General features: G+C 43.1%; 1 protein-coding gene across 4 annotated transcripts in view; it reads left to right on the top strand.

Annotated features, from left to right (window-relative positions):
* LOC309326412 (poly(rC)-binding protein 3-like) overlaps positions 1–16531 on the top strand; it is a 183191-nt gene that overhangs the window by 59605 nt on the left and 107055 nt on the right. The gene's annotated exons all lie outside the window — the stretch shown is intronic.

Raw genomic sequence — 16531 nt, 5'->3', positions numbered from 1 at the left:
GACGAAGAGAATCGCAGAATGGTCTTGCGAGGCACCACTGTACTGTGCACACTCAGAAACATTATTTAAGAATCTGACCCTTATGCAAAGACACTCTGTCTAACTTTATTCATAACAAAGCCAAATCCATTGGTATATAATCCTATGAATACACCCCCCCAGGCATCATGTTTTTTATCTATCACTAGGGAAATTATGCCACTCCGAAAAGAGAGTAAAGCTTCCTTTGCTTGATAATGCTGAGCATGAACAGTTTTTACTTCTGTCACTGAGCTGTGAATACCACTTAACTCCAATCCACATATCTATTACCTTTTTGCATCATACGTATCTGTTCAGTTGTCAATAAATTGCTGTAAAAGATGCACATTATGGCAAAACAGCTGCTAAGAAGATGCTGCAAAGCTATCTAGATGGTTAGACTCAAATTGTAAATCCATTGTAAATCCATTGGCTTATTTTATTTTATTTTTTAAAAACTTTATTGGAAATTTTAAAAACAGTGAGAAACGCATAATGTCTTCTGAAACAAATTCATGTACATATATTTAGTCCTGTCTGCAGTCGTACATTACAGTGGTACTTCGGGTTACATACGTTTCAGGTTACAGACACCACTAACCCAGAAATATTACCTCGGGTTAAGAACTTTGCTTCAGGATGAGAACAGAAATTGTGCAGTAGCAGCGTGGCAGCAGTGGGAGGCCCCATTAGCTAAAGTGGTGCTTCAGGTGAAGAACAGTTTCAGGTTAAGTACGGACCTCCAGAACGAATTAAGTTCTTAACGCGAGGTACCACTGTAGTTTACAACCACTAGGATCACTTAATGAGCTGTTCAGCAATGCTACATCTGTGCTGTTTTAAGCTGAGGGTCTTAGCTATTTGTGGAGAGAACTGGTATTCTTTCTCAGAAATCCATTACTTCTTCTGTGTAGCAAAGACCTGATAAGGGTCTGGAGCCTAGTGCTGTTTCAACGGCTTTTCTTTTTTTAAAGATTGTGAAGTTCAGGATACTGGGTGGCAACAGCAAGAAAAGCACCCTTTTCTTGCAAGTTCCCTCACCCTTTCTCATTTGCAGCCCAAGGAAATTAGGCTGTTTATCTTCAAAAGGAATTTTTGAGTTAGGTTACACAGAAAGTTCATGACAACAATGAATTATGTTGATAAAATACAACTGAAGGGGCCATTCCATAGAGAGATTTGAGTTTCAGTCCTGACCCACCTGAAGCTAAGTCCCATGTCCAACACTTGCATTGGTGGAGCAGCATGGCAGAGGGGCCTGTGGATGTGGCACTCAGACTCATTTTCTGCATAGAGACTCATCCTTGAACTGTTGTGGGTTCAGAATGCTCAAAAATCGTAATTTTTGAAATCCAAAGGATGCAGGCTTAGTTTCTCATGAAAAGATGTATATATCCTTCCCCTTCCAGTGCTATACCAAAATACTATTTTCTTGAGTTGGGAAATCTCCTCTGGTGATAGTTGCTCTTTTTAAAATAATGCAGGAAAAGGTAAGCGTAGATAGCCTTTTAAATGTACTGTGTTACAATTGTGATCCCTCGTATGGACAAATTCCTTTAGTCAGGGCATCACAATGGCTCTGAATGTGAACAAATCTATTCCTGAAACACACTGAAAGCCAACGCCATTTTCTTAGTGTACTAATGAAGATTAATAGAAAATACTACAGCAGAAGGAGAAAGATTCCATTCACTGACCTGACTTTTCTATGAAAAAACTGTGTTTGTTAGACTTCAGATTCTTGGTATATTAAAGATGGGTTCAAATGCTTCTTTAAGAGTAGAATATTAATGCATTAATGTTTCTGGAGCTGGAGTTTAAAACCCTCCAGCTATATTGATGTAAAGGTAAATAGGTAAAGAGGACCCCTGTTCTCTTGGGAGGGGGCCTTTCCTGCTGCCTGTCCCCAGTGGTGGAACCTTCTGCCCCCTGAAAGACCATCTGAACCTTTTTATCCTGGAAGTAGTTTTATCTGCACTAACTGTTAGTTGGACTAAGCCTCAAGGGTCTGAATGTTTTTGTGTGTTATCTTCTGTTGAGGGACCAGCTAACATAGAGATAAGAAAAGCCAGGCAATCCCTAGCTCAAATCACTCTCCTGGCTTCAGCAGAGAGGGAGAGCTGCGCAGCGCCCCTTCAGCCAAGCGGGAGGAGAAATGGAAGGGGCTCCGTTTCTCCTGCTGCTCCGCTGAAGGGGCGCTGAGCAGAGAGGGGGAGAATATTTTTTTCTTGTTCTCCCCCTCTAAAACAAGGTGCATCCTATGGTCCGGTGCGTCCTATAGAGCGAAAAATACGGTACCTTTCTGGGTGGAGGTTTGCAACTGGTCCTAGATGGGTTTGTGCTCCTCTTGAAGAATCAGGTTCATGAGTTAGGCGTATTGTGCCCCTCAGTACTAACTAGGGATACTCAGGTGGTGGTGGTGAACAAAGGTTCTTTTTATCCTCTGTGATCCATTTTGGGAGAATAGATTTTGCTTCCATTATCCATGCACTAGTTAGTGACTTCCAGTCTAGACTATAATGCATTCTACCTTACATTATAGAACTTGCATCTGGTACAAAATGTAGCTGTGCAGATTCTGCTAGCACCAAATAGGTTTAGCATGTTACACCAATATTGTACCAGTGCCTTTCAGGGGCCCATTTAAAGTGCTGATGGTGAACTTCGAAGCCTCAAGTAGTTGCTGCACCTGTACCAACCTGTCCATGCCTCAGTATCTGCTTCAGGGAATCTGTTTCAGTGCCTGCCTACAAAAACAATTCAGCTAGCAGGCACACAGACAATGACCTTCTCAGGGGTGGTCCTGCAGTTATGGAATTCACTGTGTACTTTTGATTTTTACAAGCAAGTTTTTAAGGCAGACATTATCCTTAGAAACCAGCTGAAGTTGTTAAAATCTCTCTCCTCTCCCCAGATGTGCAGGCTTATATGTTTTAGGGGAAAGCATTCCGTATTTTTGATTATCATGTGTTCATGGAGCTCTGCCCTTTAAAACTAATGGTATGCCCATTTGCTCAGGTGAGGGGAAACAGTTCCTGTGCTAATTAGAATTTTCCATTAGAAAGCACATCATAATAATTACACGAAGCTCCAGCAAGGGGCAGTACAGGACCAATTACTGTCAAATCTGTTCTGGTGAATATTAGTAATGTGCTGATCACAATGCAGTTTAACTCATGTTATGGAACTGTTTCGAGATTCTAGAAGGACAGAAGTTTTTCAAGCTACAATGTGTTAGTTAACATGGCTTGGTTTTATGCAAATAATTTTCGGCATGTTCACTTTCATTGTGGTGGGTGTCTTGAGCACAAATACAGTGGTTAAAACATGCTTTCTTAGTGAATAAACATCACTCTTGGAAACACTGGAAAAGTAGTTCACTTAATATTCAAACTAAACTTCTGATTTATGTATAGCAACAGCCCAGGAGAGAATAGTATTGACTGAATGATTGACTGAATTTATATATGGCCCTATACCCAGAGGTCTCAGGGCAGTTCACAAAATAAAATCAAAATATGCAATCAAAACAAAAACACCAACAACCTAATAACCCCCCCAAAACCCCACATTTTAAAAGGGCATAGGAAGATTATCAAGAATTATAAGAGTATGTAGTTTGAAAAATGGATCCTACTATCTATTTTTCCTTCCTCAATTAAACAAATTATTTTGTTCACCACCAAAATATTCCCTGTAAGGTTGAAGCCTGAGGTGTTTTATGTGGCTGGTGTATTGCCAACCCCACCTACCTTCCACCCCAATGCTCTCATTTTCCTACTTATATTGAAATTGTTGTTGTCGTTTAGTCGTTTAGTCGTGTCCGACTTTTCGTGACCCCATGGACCAGCGCACGCCAGGTACTTCTGTCCTCCACTGCCTCCCACAGTTTGGACAGACTCATGCTGGTAGCTTCGAGAATACCATCCAACCATCTCATCCTCTGTCGTCCCCTTCTCCTTGTGCCCTCCATCTTTCCCAACATCAGGGTCTTTTCCAGGAGTCTTCTCTTCTCATGAGGTGACCAAAGTATTGGAGCCTCAACTTCATGATCTGTCCTTCCAGTGAGCACTCAGGGCTGATTTCCTTAAGAATGGATAGGTTTGATCTTCTTGCAGTCCATGGGACTCTCAAGAGTCTCCTCCAGCACCATAATTCAAAAGCATCAATTCTTCAGCGATCAGCCTTCTTTATGGTCCAGCTCTCACTTCCATACATCACTACTGGGAAAACCATAGCTTTTACTATACGGACCTTTGTTGGCAAGGTGATGTCTCTACTTTTTAGGATGCTGTCTAGGTTTGTCATTGCTTTTCTTCCAAGAATATTGAAATACTGCCCCTCAATGAGGCCAAACTTAGATTCACAAAATGTTTAGGGGTATGCGTACCCCTGTGTGTCCCCCAAAAGCACTGGGTGGGAGGATCACAAAGGGGTTTCAAAGCCTCCTACTATGGCTCTTTTCCACCTTGAATGGAAACCACGTCCCCCTCCTTGAGCAAGGCCTGCTCCTAAGACTGTCCGCTTTCCATCGCAGCCAAGCAGGGTGAATCACTGGTGAGGCAGGAGGAGCAGCATGGGAAGGAGGCCAGAAGCTTCAGCCAGCCTGGGAATCATCTGATGCAGCAGTGGATTACCAGGCAAGGAGGCTGCCACTTCTGGGCACCTTCCCACACTCCCAAACATGCTTCCAATTGGCCATGGTGGCAGAAGCAGCAGATTCCCAAATTTGTTTGGAAGGAGGAAGGTGGACAGCAGTGGTTCTGGTCAGCTGTGGCTCCTGGGGACAGGGGCCCCAGGGCTGGTGGAAGGAGGAGCCAGTAAAGCAAGGCTGCTGCTGGGGGGCTGCTGCAGCCTGTTCTGCCAGCCCCTCTGCAGCTCTTCTGGGCCATCCTTCCACCAACCCTCATCACATTGAAGCTTGAAGCGCCACCTGCCTGTGGCCATGCAAACTGTAATGTGACAACACTATTACATACTTACTATATATGTAAGATTTGGAGGATGGGTTTGAATGCTGAAACATGGTACTTCCTGATGCGAACAGTAGCCTTGGCTGAAAAACTGACTTGCCAAATTCATGCAACTAAAGGAGAAACAAGTGCTTATCTTTTCTGTAACATTTGGCAATCATTTACTGAGCACGTGTAGCAAGAAGTTTGTACTCAGAATCTGCTACAGTCCCATGGCAACATGTGGAGAGACTTTTTAAGACTATCCTTCAGAAATAAGTTCTGATCTTTCACAGCATTGTGGTTGACGTGTTGTGAGTTGTATTGCTGTATCTGTGATATACACTCGAAAATTAATAAAACATATTTTCCCCTAAGGGAGAGAATCAGATCCTGACCTAAAAGGCAAAACGTATTTTATTATTTTTGTAAGTATTTTGTAAGTATTATTTTGTAAGTATTTTGTAAGGTTGAAATTGAGAAGCCTTCCTTTTTCATATTCACTTGCATTTTTGAGTTTAATGGCTGTGTTAACAAAAAATGCCACGTATGATAGTGAGTGATAAGCTCATTCTCAAATACATGATGTCCATTTAAAGCAAAAGGCTCATTTATATAAATAAGGGCAAAGCAAGCTCAGAGAATTTACTTTTGTTCTCAAACAGCCTGCCTTTTGCAGGCGGGCTTCAATGCTATTACACTGCATCTAATAATAAAAGAACAGGAAAAAATGGAGCAGCAATCTATACCAGGAACCTTTCTGAAAGGGTTGTGATCCTATTAAGGCTTCTACCTTTTCCAGTCCCCAATGTCAGTGAAATTGAATGGAATGCAAATTGGGACAGGGCAGCGAACTTCATTGAGCAGCTTAATAAGTCAAACTATGCCAGTAATGGGAATTCTGCATTTCCCCCTCATTTTATTGTGTGTACACTTTTTAAATCTACATCTTGGTTGAGGTGAATGACACAAAATGGCATCAAATTGAAAAACAGGAACAAATGCTTAACCTTGGAAGAATGAACCATTGAAACCAGTGGTTCTGCGAGGTAATTTTAGACCCTGGACTTCATGGTCTTATGGGGAAGAGCTTAATTAGATAGTCATGTGCATTACTTCACTTGTAAAGCACACAATTAATATTTTTCTCCTCTCCACACCCCACCATTCCATGTTTTAAAACTGCTTCTATGTACCTGCTACACTAGAGTGAAAAAACAAGCAAGAAACTGATTGCTAACCCTGATTTAAAATAATAATACTCTAAGCTTCTGCAGTTTCAAATTTTAAAGTCAATTAAATCATAGTACCAACATGGCTTTTGATTATTTATTTATTTATACTGCACCTTTTGAATAGATAAAAAACATTGGGGAGACAATAATTTTAAAACAATTAAACATTAATAGAATTAAAGCTAGCTATCTATATTAGCATATGTATCTATTCATATGATACCTGTTTAAACCACACAGACAATCACAACAAAAACAGCATGGCACCAGCCCTGTTATTAAAAACAGTCAGTTCCCCAAAGCCGGTTGGAACAACATAGTCAACCAGCATTCTAGATTTGGAAGGCGATGATATAGAATTTGGCTGGCATGCAAGTCTTTGGTGTGGGAAAGCTAAAATTTGTAAGAGTTTTACAAACCACATTATTAGGAAGAATTTATATAGAGTTTGGGAGAAATACAAAAATTTGTTGGAAAGGAAAACACCAATATGGTTTCCCCCCATTGAAGCAATGACAATTAGAGTTACCGTATTTTTCGCGCTATAGGACGCACCGGCCCATAGGACACACCTAGATTGGGGGGGGGGGAGTTGCGCCGGGCTCCCACAGCTTGCAGAGAGCTGCGCGAAGCCCGCTCTGGGAGCATGCGGGGCTCCGACCCCAGCCCCCAGAACTGGTCCCAGCAGCTTCAGCATCGCTCTGGGAGCTTGCGGGGCTGGGGGAGGGGGAAGCCCGCCGCCAGCCTCCAAACCAGGTCGGGAGACAGCGGGATGGCGCGCTGCGCCTCCCCGCTGTCCCCCGAGCTTGCGAGACTGGCGGCGGGGAGAAGTGGGCTTCTCCCCGCCGCCAGCCTCCAAACCAGGTCGGGGGACAGCGGGATGGCGGCGTTCCGCCTCCCTGCTGTCCCCCGAGCTTGTGGGACTGGCGGTGGGGCTCTCCTGAAGCCTGAGGAGCGAGAGGGGTCGGTGCGCACCGACCCCTCTCGCTCTCCAGGCTTCAGCGAAAGCCTGCATTCGCCCCATAGGACGCACACACATTTCCCCTTCATTTTTGGAGGGGGAAAAGTGCGTCCTATAGGGCAAAAAATACGGTAATATGGATAGACAATGGGCGACATATAGGGAACTGCTGGATTTTACATGGAGGTCACTCAGACTGAAACCTATTTGAAAAACCACAATTTGAAAAACAATTATTACCAAATAAGGACTAGCTATTGTCTAAAATGTATAATTCTTTATTAGAATGGGAAACAAAAAGCGAGCTAGTCAAGGCTTCAGTGACACATTGGGCAATAGACACAGTATAGACTTAAACCTCTGGGAGAAACTTTGGAGAAATGATTTCAAAGAGAATTACAGTGGTACCTCATGTTACAGACGCTTCAGGTTACAGACTCTGCTAACTCAGAAATAGTACCTCGGGTTAAGAACTTGGCTTCAAGATGAGAACAGAAATCGCACAGCAGCGGCATGGCGGCAGTGGGAGGCCCCATTAGCTAAAGTGGTGCTTCAGGTTAAGAACAGTTTCAGGTTAAGTACGGACCTCCAGAACGAATTAAGTTCTTAACTCGAGGTATCACTGTAAAGTCATAGTATGCTGTATGGACAAAATATTCATCTGGGAAAGAGGAGCCCACCATCTTTGGATTCCCCACACTCCTCAAAGTTTGTGCCTTCCACATCTGTTGTACCTGTTAAAGGTAGTAAAGTCATATATCTCCAGTACTTTGGGAATTAATGGGAGAAGATAGAGACCAAGAATTCTGGATAGGCATTTGGAGACCATGGCAATTCTGGATAGGCATTTGGGGACTTACAAAGTTAGCCTCTCCCTAGAAGTGTGGCCTAGTAGACCTCAAAAGTTCTTTTTCAAGCCTGGTTTAGGAGAATTTTTCAGGGTTCTCCAGAGGTGAGATGTGGGGTAAGAATTGAATTCCCTTGAATGCCCCCTTTTTATGTCAAAATTAGACCTCGCTTCCACTTGATATGTGAAGGAGGCAGTCACATGAACAAACTAAGAGGCCTGGCCCAGTCACCTCTGATTTTGCCCTAACTGATAAGGAAAATGTTATTAATCCTGGTCTGCACACATCCTGCAAATTTCTATTTTACTTACTCCAGATTTAGCATTCATAAGATTGCTGACAAGCTAGTGGACGTCAATACACATTGAAATTCTGATGGAATACAGTTGTATTACAAAGTGGGGGCTGCAACAAGGAAGCAGGAGTGGTGCTCTGTGGTTTCAGTTAGCCTGGAACAGGAGCCTTGTAGCCCCATTTGGGCTTATAAAGGATACCTTTTCCCTTTCTTGTTCTCCTGAAACCTTTATCCACTTAATAAAGTGCTCGGGATCGTGGCTGGCTGCTAGTGTGAGCTAGCCCTGAACCTGTGCTTTTATTGCTGTATAGCTCACTGCGGATTTATTTATTTTTAACTTCATGCTGTGCATCCTTGGAGGTGCTATAGGTATTGGGGCCTCAAGAAGACCATTCATTTGTTCTCCCTCCATGGGTGCCCGGGGCCGTGGGTGCCATGCAGTGTGCATGGCCCTGGCACCAAAATTTGTGGGTGCCAGGCCCCTTCATGGGGAATTTTGTTGGTGCTTGGGCACCCAGGGCCCCAGGGAGCTGGCACCTATTCCCATGGTCAGCTGATATGTTCCATAGTTCAGCTGCTTTCAACCATAGAATAATTTTTAGACCTTCCTCCTCCCAAGACTTAAATGAGAATTGCCTATAGGAAACAATGCAGAAATTCATGGTTTTAGTGTAGATGTACTTGGGCTGCTATGTGTCTCCTTCCTGTGTGCCTGGGTTCAGTGTGAACTCAGAAGATTCCTCTCCAGACTATGATTTACTCTAAATTCTTCTATCTCTATGTCCTCAACATTTTGGAACACCTGGAAGCTCTTAGTCTTGGGGGCGGTATGAAAAAGCAATAATTTACCAATAATATTATACATCATATACTTGGGGTGCCCCATCCCCAAGTATGATGAAGGCCCATAACATTTTGAACACTCTGAAATTTACTTCTAAGTAAATATCCTGGAGTCAGTCCATAAATAATTTGAAAATAATTCATATGATTTATTTTTCCTTTAATTTTCCAAAAGATCATTGCAACCCTCCTTATTGTCTATAAATACAAATGCTTACCTATGTTTCGATTATGCAATTGTCTGCTGAGGAGACCATTCTCAAGTCATGGCCTTATACTTATTTAGTAAATTGTATTGATTGTGAAAAGTTGGATGTAACATGTAACAATTAAATTTATTGCCCATGATATATCTGGATTGCCAATAATTCATATTGGTTCACTTATCTTCAAGCCCTAAGACTAAATGGAATTCACTTAGCCAAGCTCAGACTCTCCCGTAAGTACTTAATCGAGAATCTGTCTCCCTCTCAAGAGGTTTTTATTAAAATAAAATGTGACTCACAGCAAACCTGATAGTTGAGCAGTTAGCTTACAAATCTGATTGTGATGGCAGAGCAGGCAGAATGAATATATATATCTACCCTGACATGTCAGTGCAAGGCTGAAAACAAGAACTGATGAATGGGATGAGCTTGGCCTCCCTCCTTGCAGTGCAGACGGAAGGCTCCTTGTGCTGGCTGACCCGTCTTATCTTTGCAATTCATATTTTGTTGTAGTGTGTCTCAGGGATGAAACACAGGCTGACATAGATGCTTCGTTTAAGGGGGAAGCGTTTTGGCAAAGAGGAAAAGAAGATTGGGTGTAGCTTTGAAAGACTCTGAACTCACTTGCTTCATTTAATGTACCCATTTGTGTTGATGTGCATGCTTCATTTGCATAAATTAACTAACATAGCACATACTTTCTTGCGTGATTAATAACCCCAGATTTTACTTTTCTAGAAAAAGAAGTGCCAGAACTTGTTGACCTTTTTTTAGGGGGAGGACTTCTCCACTCCCCCTACCGTTGCAGGAGAAAAATAAACTCCGCAGCCCCAAGTGCTGTATCTCCCGACACCTCTGTTGTGCAGCACCCCAGCACTACAGAGCTGGCAGAACGCAGCAAAGAGTTGCTGGAACTCAGTTCCAGTGAGTTCTGGCTGAAAAAAAAGCCCTGCTTGTACTGTGTAACAAACAAGCAAGAACAGCTGAAGTTTGACTGCCTCTCTACTTCTTTGACCTAGTTTGGGTAATTTCCTTAATCCTGTCACTGCACTCCAATAAAAAGCTTTACTTGCTCAGCTGTTCCTGTTTGGCTGCTGATGATTTCTTTGAGATTAAGCCCTGCATTTAATCAAATACTCTAGTAATAGCTTCTGGTTTGGTTTGGTTTGGCCTGGCTAGGCAGCATTCTTAACAGTTTTGTCACAGATTTGGTTACGCTCTGTCATGTACACATAGGAAGTTACTTCAAAAGGGTGTGTTGTATACCTGTAAATGTTTTATGTTAATAAAGATTCGAGAAAAAAGTTTTTTCCCCTGTACTTTCAGGTATGTAAAACCACCAACTTCTAATAGTAAAATCCAGTTCTACCACATCCATAAGAGGGTCTGGGAGATGAACATATAATGTGTGAAAGACTTCTAATGAAGACATGTCCACCACCTTCTAAGGCTGCTTGCTCCACTGTCAAACAGCTCTTGCCTTAAGGAAGTTGTTGTAGATATTAGGTAAAGGTAAAGGTACCCCTGCCCGTACGGGCCAGTCTTGACAGACTCTAGGGTTGTGCGCTCATCTCACTCTAGAGGCCAGGAGCCAGCGCTGTCCGCAGACACTTCCGGGTCACGTGGCCAGCGTGATGAAGCTGCTCCGGCGAACCGGCACCAGAGCAGCACACGGAAACGCCGTTTATCTTCCCGCTGGTAAGCGGTCCCTATTTATCTACTTGCACCCGGAGGTGCTTTTGAACTGCTAGGTTGGCAGGCGCTGGGACCGAATGATGGGAGCTCACCCCGCCGCAGGGATTCGAACCGCCGACCATGCGATCAGCAAGTCCTAGGCGCTGAGGTTTTATCCACAGTGCCACCCGCGTCCCGTTGTAGATATTACTATATAATTATATATTACTATATATATAATTATTATATATATTACTATATAATTATTATATATATTACTATATAATTATTAATTGTGCGATCAGCAAATCCTAGGTGCTGAGGCGCTGAGGTTTTATCCACAGCGCCACCCGTGTCCCGTTGTAGATATTACTATATAATTATTCATTCCCCTCATTTTCCCCTGACAGGGACTCAAGCCAGCTTACAGATAAAAATAAGAACAGCTAAAAACATAGAAGAAAAGCAAGCATTAAAGAACAATTAAACATTGATATAATTAAAACTATACATATACATAAAAAATATATTACAACCATGCAAATAATTGCAATAAAAACAGCCCATTCATTAAAAGCAGTCAGTTCCCAAAGCCTGTAAAGAAAGTCTTTACTTAGGTTTCCAGCTTCGTCACGAGTCAATAGTGATCACTCCTCACTGCCCTCTGCAGGGGAAAGCCAGGATTTATGAGGCAAAAATGCTGGCAGTGTTCCCCAGTGGGGCCTGGGGAGCTCACTGCATCCTGCAATGAGGCTCAAGCCGGTGTCTGCCAACTTGAAAGGCAGAGCGGGTGTGACCTGGGAGTGTGTCCCTGCCGTCTCCACCATGATTTGTGCTTGGTTCCTCCAAAATTTCTGGCTCTTGGAAGGTATCTGAATGTTTTCTTTGAAACTTGAGAATCCTTACAACAGCTGGGAAAGGAAGGGGGAGGACAAGGTGCTTTGTGCTTTTATATGGTTTTCAAATGGTCTTCTTGTCCTCCCCTGCAAAATGAAAGAGACTTCTGTAGCCGCTGTTGTGTTATTCTGATTGTTACCTCGGAAAAGAGGGGAGAGGCTTTTGATTTATGCTCAACGAGGAATCTAACAAGATTTTACTATGCCCTCCCCCTTCAACCGAGGCTGAATGGACTTTATTTAAAATTATTCCTGGACTGGGCTAGGAGTGCTGTTGGTGCAGTGAAAAAAGAATGAATTGCTGCTGAGCATGTATGGCGGAGAGGCTGAATTTGAGAAAAGATCCTGTTTTTAACTGTGCTGAGGAAGAACTCCAGAGAGGAATTTTAATGGCAGAGACTAAATTTGCACTCTGTGACTTATTTATGGCCTCAGCGCATACGCTAATCGGTGAACAGTGGAAGGAATGGAATGTGACCTTTACTTGTCAGGGGAAGGAAGGAGGCAGTCCTGCTTATTTAAGGAGGGAGTTCCAAAGCCTGGGAGCAACTACCAAGAAGACCCTCTTCGGCATCCCCACCAAGCGTGTCAGTGAGGGTGGTGAGACTGAGAGAAGGGCTTCTCCTGAAGACCTCAGTATTTCTGATAGCTTGGACCTAAGCCATGTAAGGCTTTGTAGGTGGTAACCAGCACTTTGACTTGTGCCCTGAAACAGACCCATAGTCATTGCAGCTGTTGCAACAAGGGAATTGTCTGCTCCTTATAAGCACCTCAGTCAACAATCTGGCTACAGCTCTTGAGGCTGGTTGAAACTTTTGGGCAATTTTCAAAGGCAGCTCCACGCAGAGTATGCTACAGATCTGTCCAGTGTTTAGTTCATTCATTCAGCCTTTATTGGCATAATAATGTTCAGTTGAAATCCCCTTCCTTGGTTTGGGCCCTACCTTAAGAAGCAACAGGAAAACCTCCTTAGCTTTGGAACTTCAGAGATGGGCAGGGGTCTTACCACCAATTGTGCAGCAGCCCCCCAGGTTCAAGACTGGGAGCAAGGCTGGCTCTTTTGGCCACTCTGCTTCTGAGCTCACTAAAATACAGACTTTCATCCCCTGGCCCTCTCTCCTGCCCTGGAGATGGAACTCTCTCCTTGGAATGCCAGTGGATTTTAATTGGCTTGAAAAGTGGCCTATGATTTTGACTGAAAAGCAGGGTTATGAATGAATGAATGAATAAATAAATAAATAAATAATATTGTTCACGGAAGGAAGCAACTTGTTAGCAGCTTGAAACAGTAATAGCCCTAAAATAAAAACAAAAACACTGTGTAATGGTTATAAGGGGTTGCTTGTGCGTAAGTTACCGTCGCTGCTGGCTAGATTGCCTGGTTAACCTTGCCTCGGCTGACAGCCCTTCACTCTGTGGCCGTTCAGTCGCTCGCAGAACCCGTCAGTGGGCGTTTCTTGAATCTCTTCCAGCAAAGAAGTTGTTTGACGCCAAGTCTCCTCCTACTCTCCCTGCGCGGAAATCTTCTGCGCAGGGAAGGAGTGGGCAGAGGTGTGCCCGTGCTCTCCCCGCTAGTTTCGGGCGAAGAGTCTTGGAGACCCCTCTCCGAATCCCCCATCTGCCCCCCTTCTCTACTGGCGTTGCGCTGAATTCCTTCCCCAGGCGATGAGCTTACTCTCTCCCTGCTGGGCCCCTCTCCTGCATCGCTCGAGAGCCTTGACTCCGATGTCAGTTCCCTGGCACACTGGCATGATAGAGTAACACAACTTGAATCCCTGGTGTATTTCCATTTACAACTTCCCTTCTGGTGAAACAACTCAGTTAAAGAGCAGGTTTCAAGTGCTAAATTAATATTTTTTAAAGTACATTGAATGAATTAAATTGCTTCTAGCTACAATCTTTTATCTCAGATTTCAAGTGAGAGAGTTGTTAACCTAGCTATAAGCAGACTTAAAATAGGTGTTTCTTAAGAACCTGCTGACAGGATAAGTGCAGTGCTTCAAGTAAACCATTCTAATAGTTGGGCATTAAACATCTCATTTTACTTAAATGTGTCTATTGTGGAAAATGTCCTTTGTGAGAGAACTGAACTTTGTACCATAACCAAATTCCACTGACACCATTGTGAGTGGCATTTCACAGGAAGTATATGTTCAATGCACTTGTTAATGCAGTTCTCAGTGTTTATGTGACTTTCAGACTGGTCTGGGTGTAAGTATCAGGATTATAGGCTTGTGTGTGTAGCTGGAGAGTATAGTATTTAGTGAATGAAGTATCTGAACTTCCACATTTCCATATTCTCTATGACAAATTGGGACTCAAGCCCAACCTCCTCCCCCATCAAATTTTCCCCTTGAAGAGATGGATTTGTGTCCTGCTCCCCAACACATACACACATCTTGCTTGATCCAGACCTCCAACACCCAGCCCATTTTCTCTGTTCTTCTCTGCACCCACCTTTGCAGTCCTGCTTGCCCCCCACCCTGAGTGCTCTTCACCAGTGCCACCTGTCCACACTCTCCCTGCCCCCTCCCCTTTCTCAGCTGCCAAGGACACCACTCAGCTGCAGCCCTGTCTACCCCCTACATTCCTCCATTCCTCGTTTCCCCTCCCTAGTGAATGTTCCCAGTCACCCACCCACCTCCCTCCTTCGCAAAGCTCCCACTCCCCCGCTTGAGTCCCCCATCTCCCTCCCAGCTACCCTTACCCCTGGAAGACAGTCACCCTTCCCACTTTCCACCCTCCACATTCCAGATGTAGTCTCAATATCTGCCCCCCTGCCCACATCCACAGGCCTTTCCCTGAGCCTTCCTGATCATGGAGGTTCTTTCACCATTCCCCTCACAGCCACTATCCCCATCCACCTCGCCCGCCTGCCTGCCACTGTCACAGCACACCCAACGGACCTCCACAGTAACCATAGAGAGGGGAAGTGGGAAGTGGAGTTGCACACCATCTTCAGCACCTGGGCACCCCCAGGATAAACAGAGGTAATTTCTGGGACATTCCAGGATCCAATCAGAAGCCAGGGATGTTTTTTTAAAAGTTTTTTTTGGAATGTCCCAGTAAGAACAGGACGGTTGCGGGGTGTGCTGTGGTGGTTTAGGCAGGTGTCATTTCAGTCTTCTAAAAAATTCTTGCTTCATATACCATGTGTTACAAAGACTGCTGTGGAAGGCAAGAATTAGTCAGTTTTGTGTGCATGTTAGCTTTCCTGAAATATACCTTGTTAATTTCCACATTTCTATATTTCACGTGGTTTAGTAAAGTGTCTTTTCAGTGTTTTAAAACTGGCTTCCTTTCGTTCCTTGCTGTTGCAGCACTAAGTTAAGACTGCAGTGAAGGGCTGTAAGCAGTGTCCTCAATAATCTAATGTCTTCCAAATTGGCATGGCACCTGCTCATTCTGGCTCTTTCCATACTGGTGTGAAATCCACTGGGTGGTTTTCATGTACAAGCCCAATTCAAATGGGGGAGGGCTGTAGTTAGAAAGTGTGTTCTCAAAAAAATTTGAGAAAAGCAAAGTTGTTGTTTTTTGAATGTTTTATTGAAATTAAAAGAAACAAAAATCCAGAAATAACAATAAAAAATTACATCAAATCACATTAAAGTCTTCTTACATCTGTAATGACTTCCCGTCACCCCATCATGCATCTATCACCTATTTCTTCAAGTGCACTTTCCGTTTTCATGTATTCATTTTCATTTATGACTTATTCTATGAGTTTCTACTGTACCACTGAGATCATTCAAGGCCTGCCATTGACGTCCTGTTATTACGATGTTCCTTAGGATATTTTTTGTACATGTCCCATTCTTTAATCAGTATGTTCTCTCAATTTCCTTGTCATTTTTGCCAGCTCAACATATTCTAAAAGTTTGCTTTGCCACTTCAGTTTGGTTGGGATTGTGTCCCCTTTCCAGTGTGTAGCGATTAATATTCTTGCAGCTACTGTGGCGTACAAGAATATTTTCCTCGCCATTTTAGGGATGTCTGAACCTAGTATACCCAAAAGGAAAGCTTCCAGCTTTTTAATAAAAGAGATCTTAAACATCTTTTTGAGCTCGTTATAAATTACCTCTCCAAATTTCTTTATTTTCTTATAGTTCCACCACATATGTAGCATTGTACCTTCCGCTTCCCCACATCTCCAGCATTTACTTGAGGTATTTTTATACATTTTAGATAGTTCTAATGGTCTTAAATACCAGCGGAATTGCATTTTCATAAAATTTTCTTTCGGTACATAACACACGGTAAACTTCATATAACCCAGATCTTGAGCACAGTTAACCGTTACTGATTTTACCACCTCCTCCTTGACTTCCCAGACAAGGAGGAGTCTATGCATATTAGAAAGAATTTTTCCTTTGGAGTTAATCAATTCTTTTTCCAATCTGGAAGGCTCTGTCGCAAAACCATTTCGTTTATCAAGTTTAAATATCTCATGGAGTTGATGATATTGTAACCAATCTTACAGATATACCCTAATTTATTCAAAACCTTTTAGTTTCAGCTGATTTTCTTCCTCTTAACAATACTTTGTATGTTGGCCAATTCCCTTTCATATTTTTCTTCTTCACTGCCAGTGCTTCTAGGG

The sequence above is a fragment of the Podarcis erhardii genome, assembly GCF_964252035.2.
Source record: "Podarcis erhardii genome assembly, chromosome: 13".
In the NCBI taxonomy this organism is placed as follows: domain Eukaryota; kingdom Metazoa; phylum Chordata; class Lepidosauria; order Squamata; family Lacertidae; genus Podarcis; species Podarcis erhardii.
Note: the sequence above shows the minus strand (reverse complement) of the source record. Positions and strands in the feature narration are given on the sequence as shown.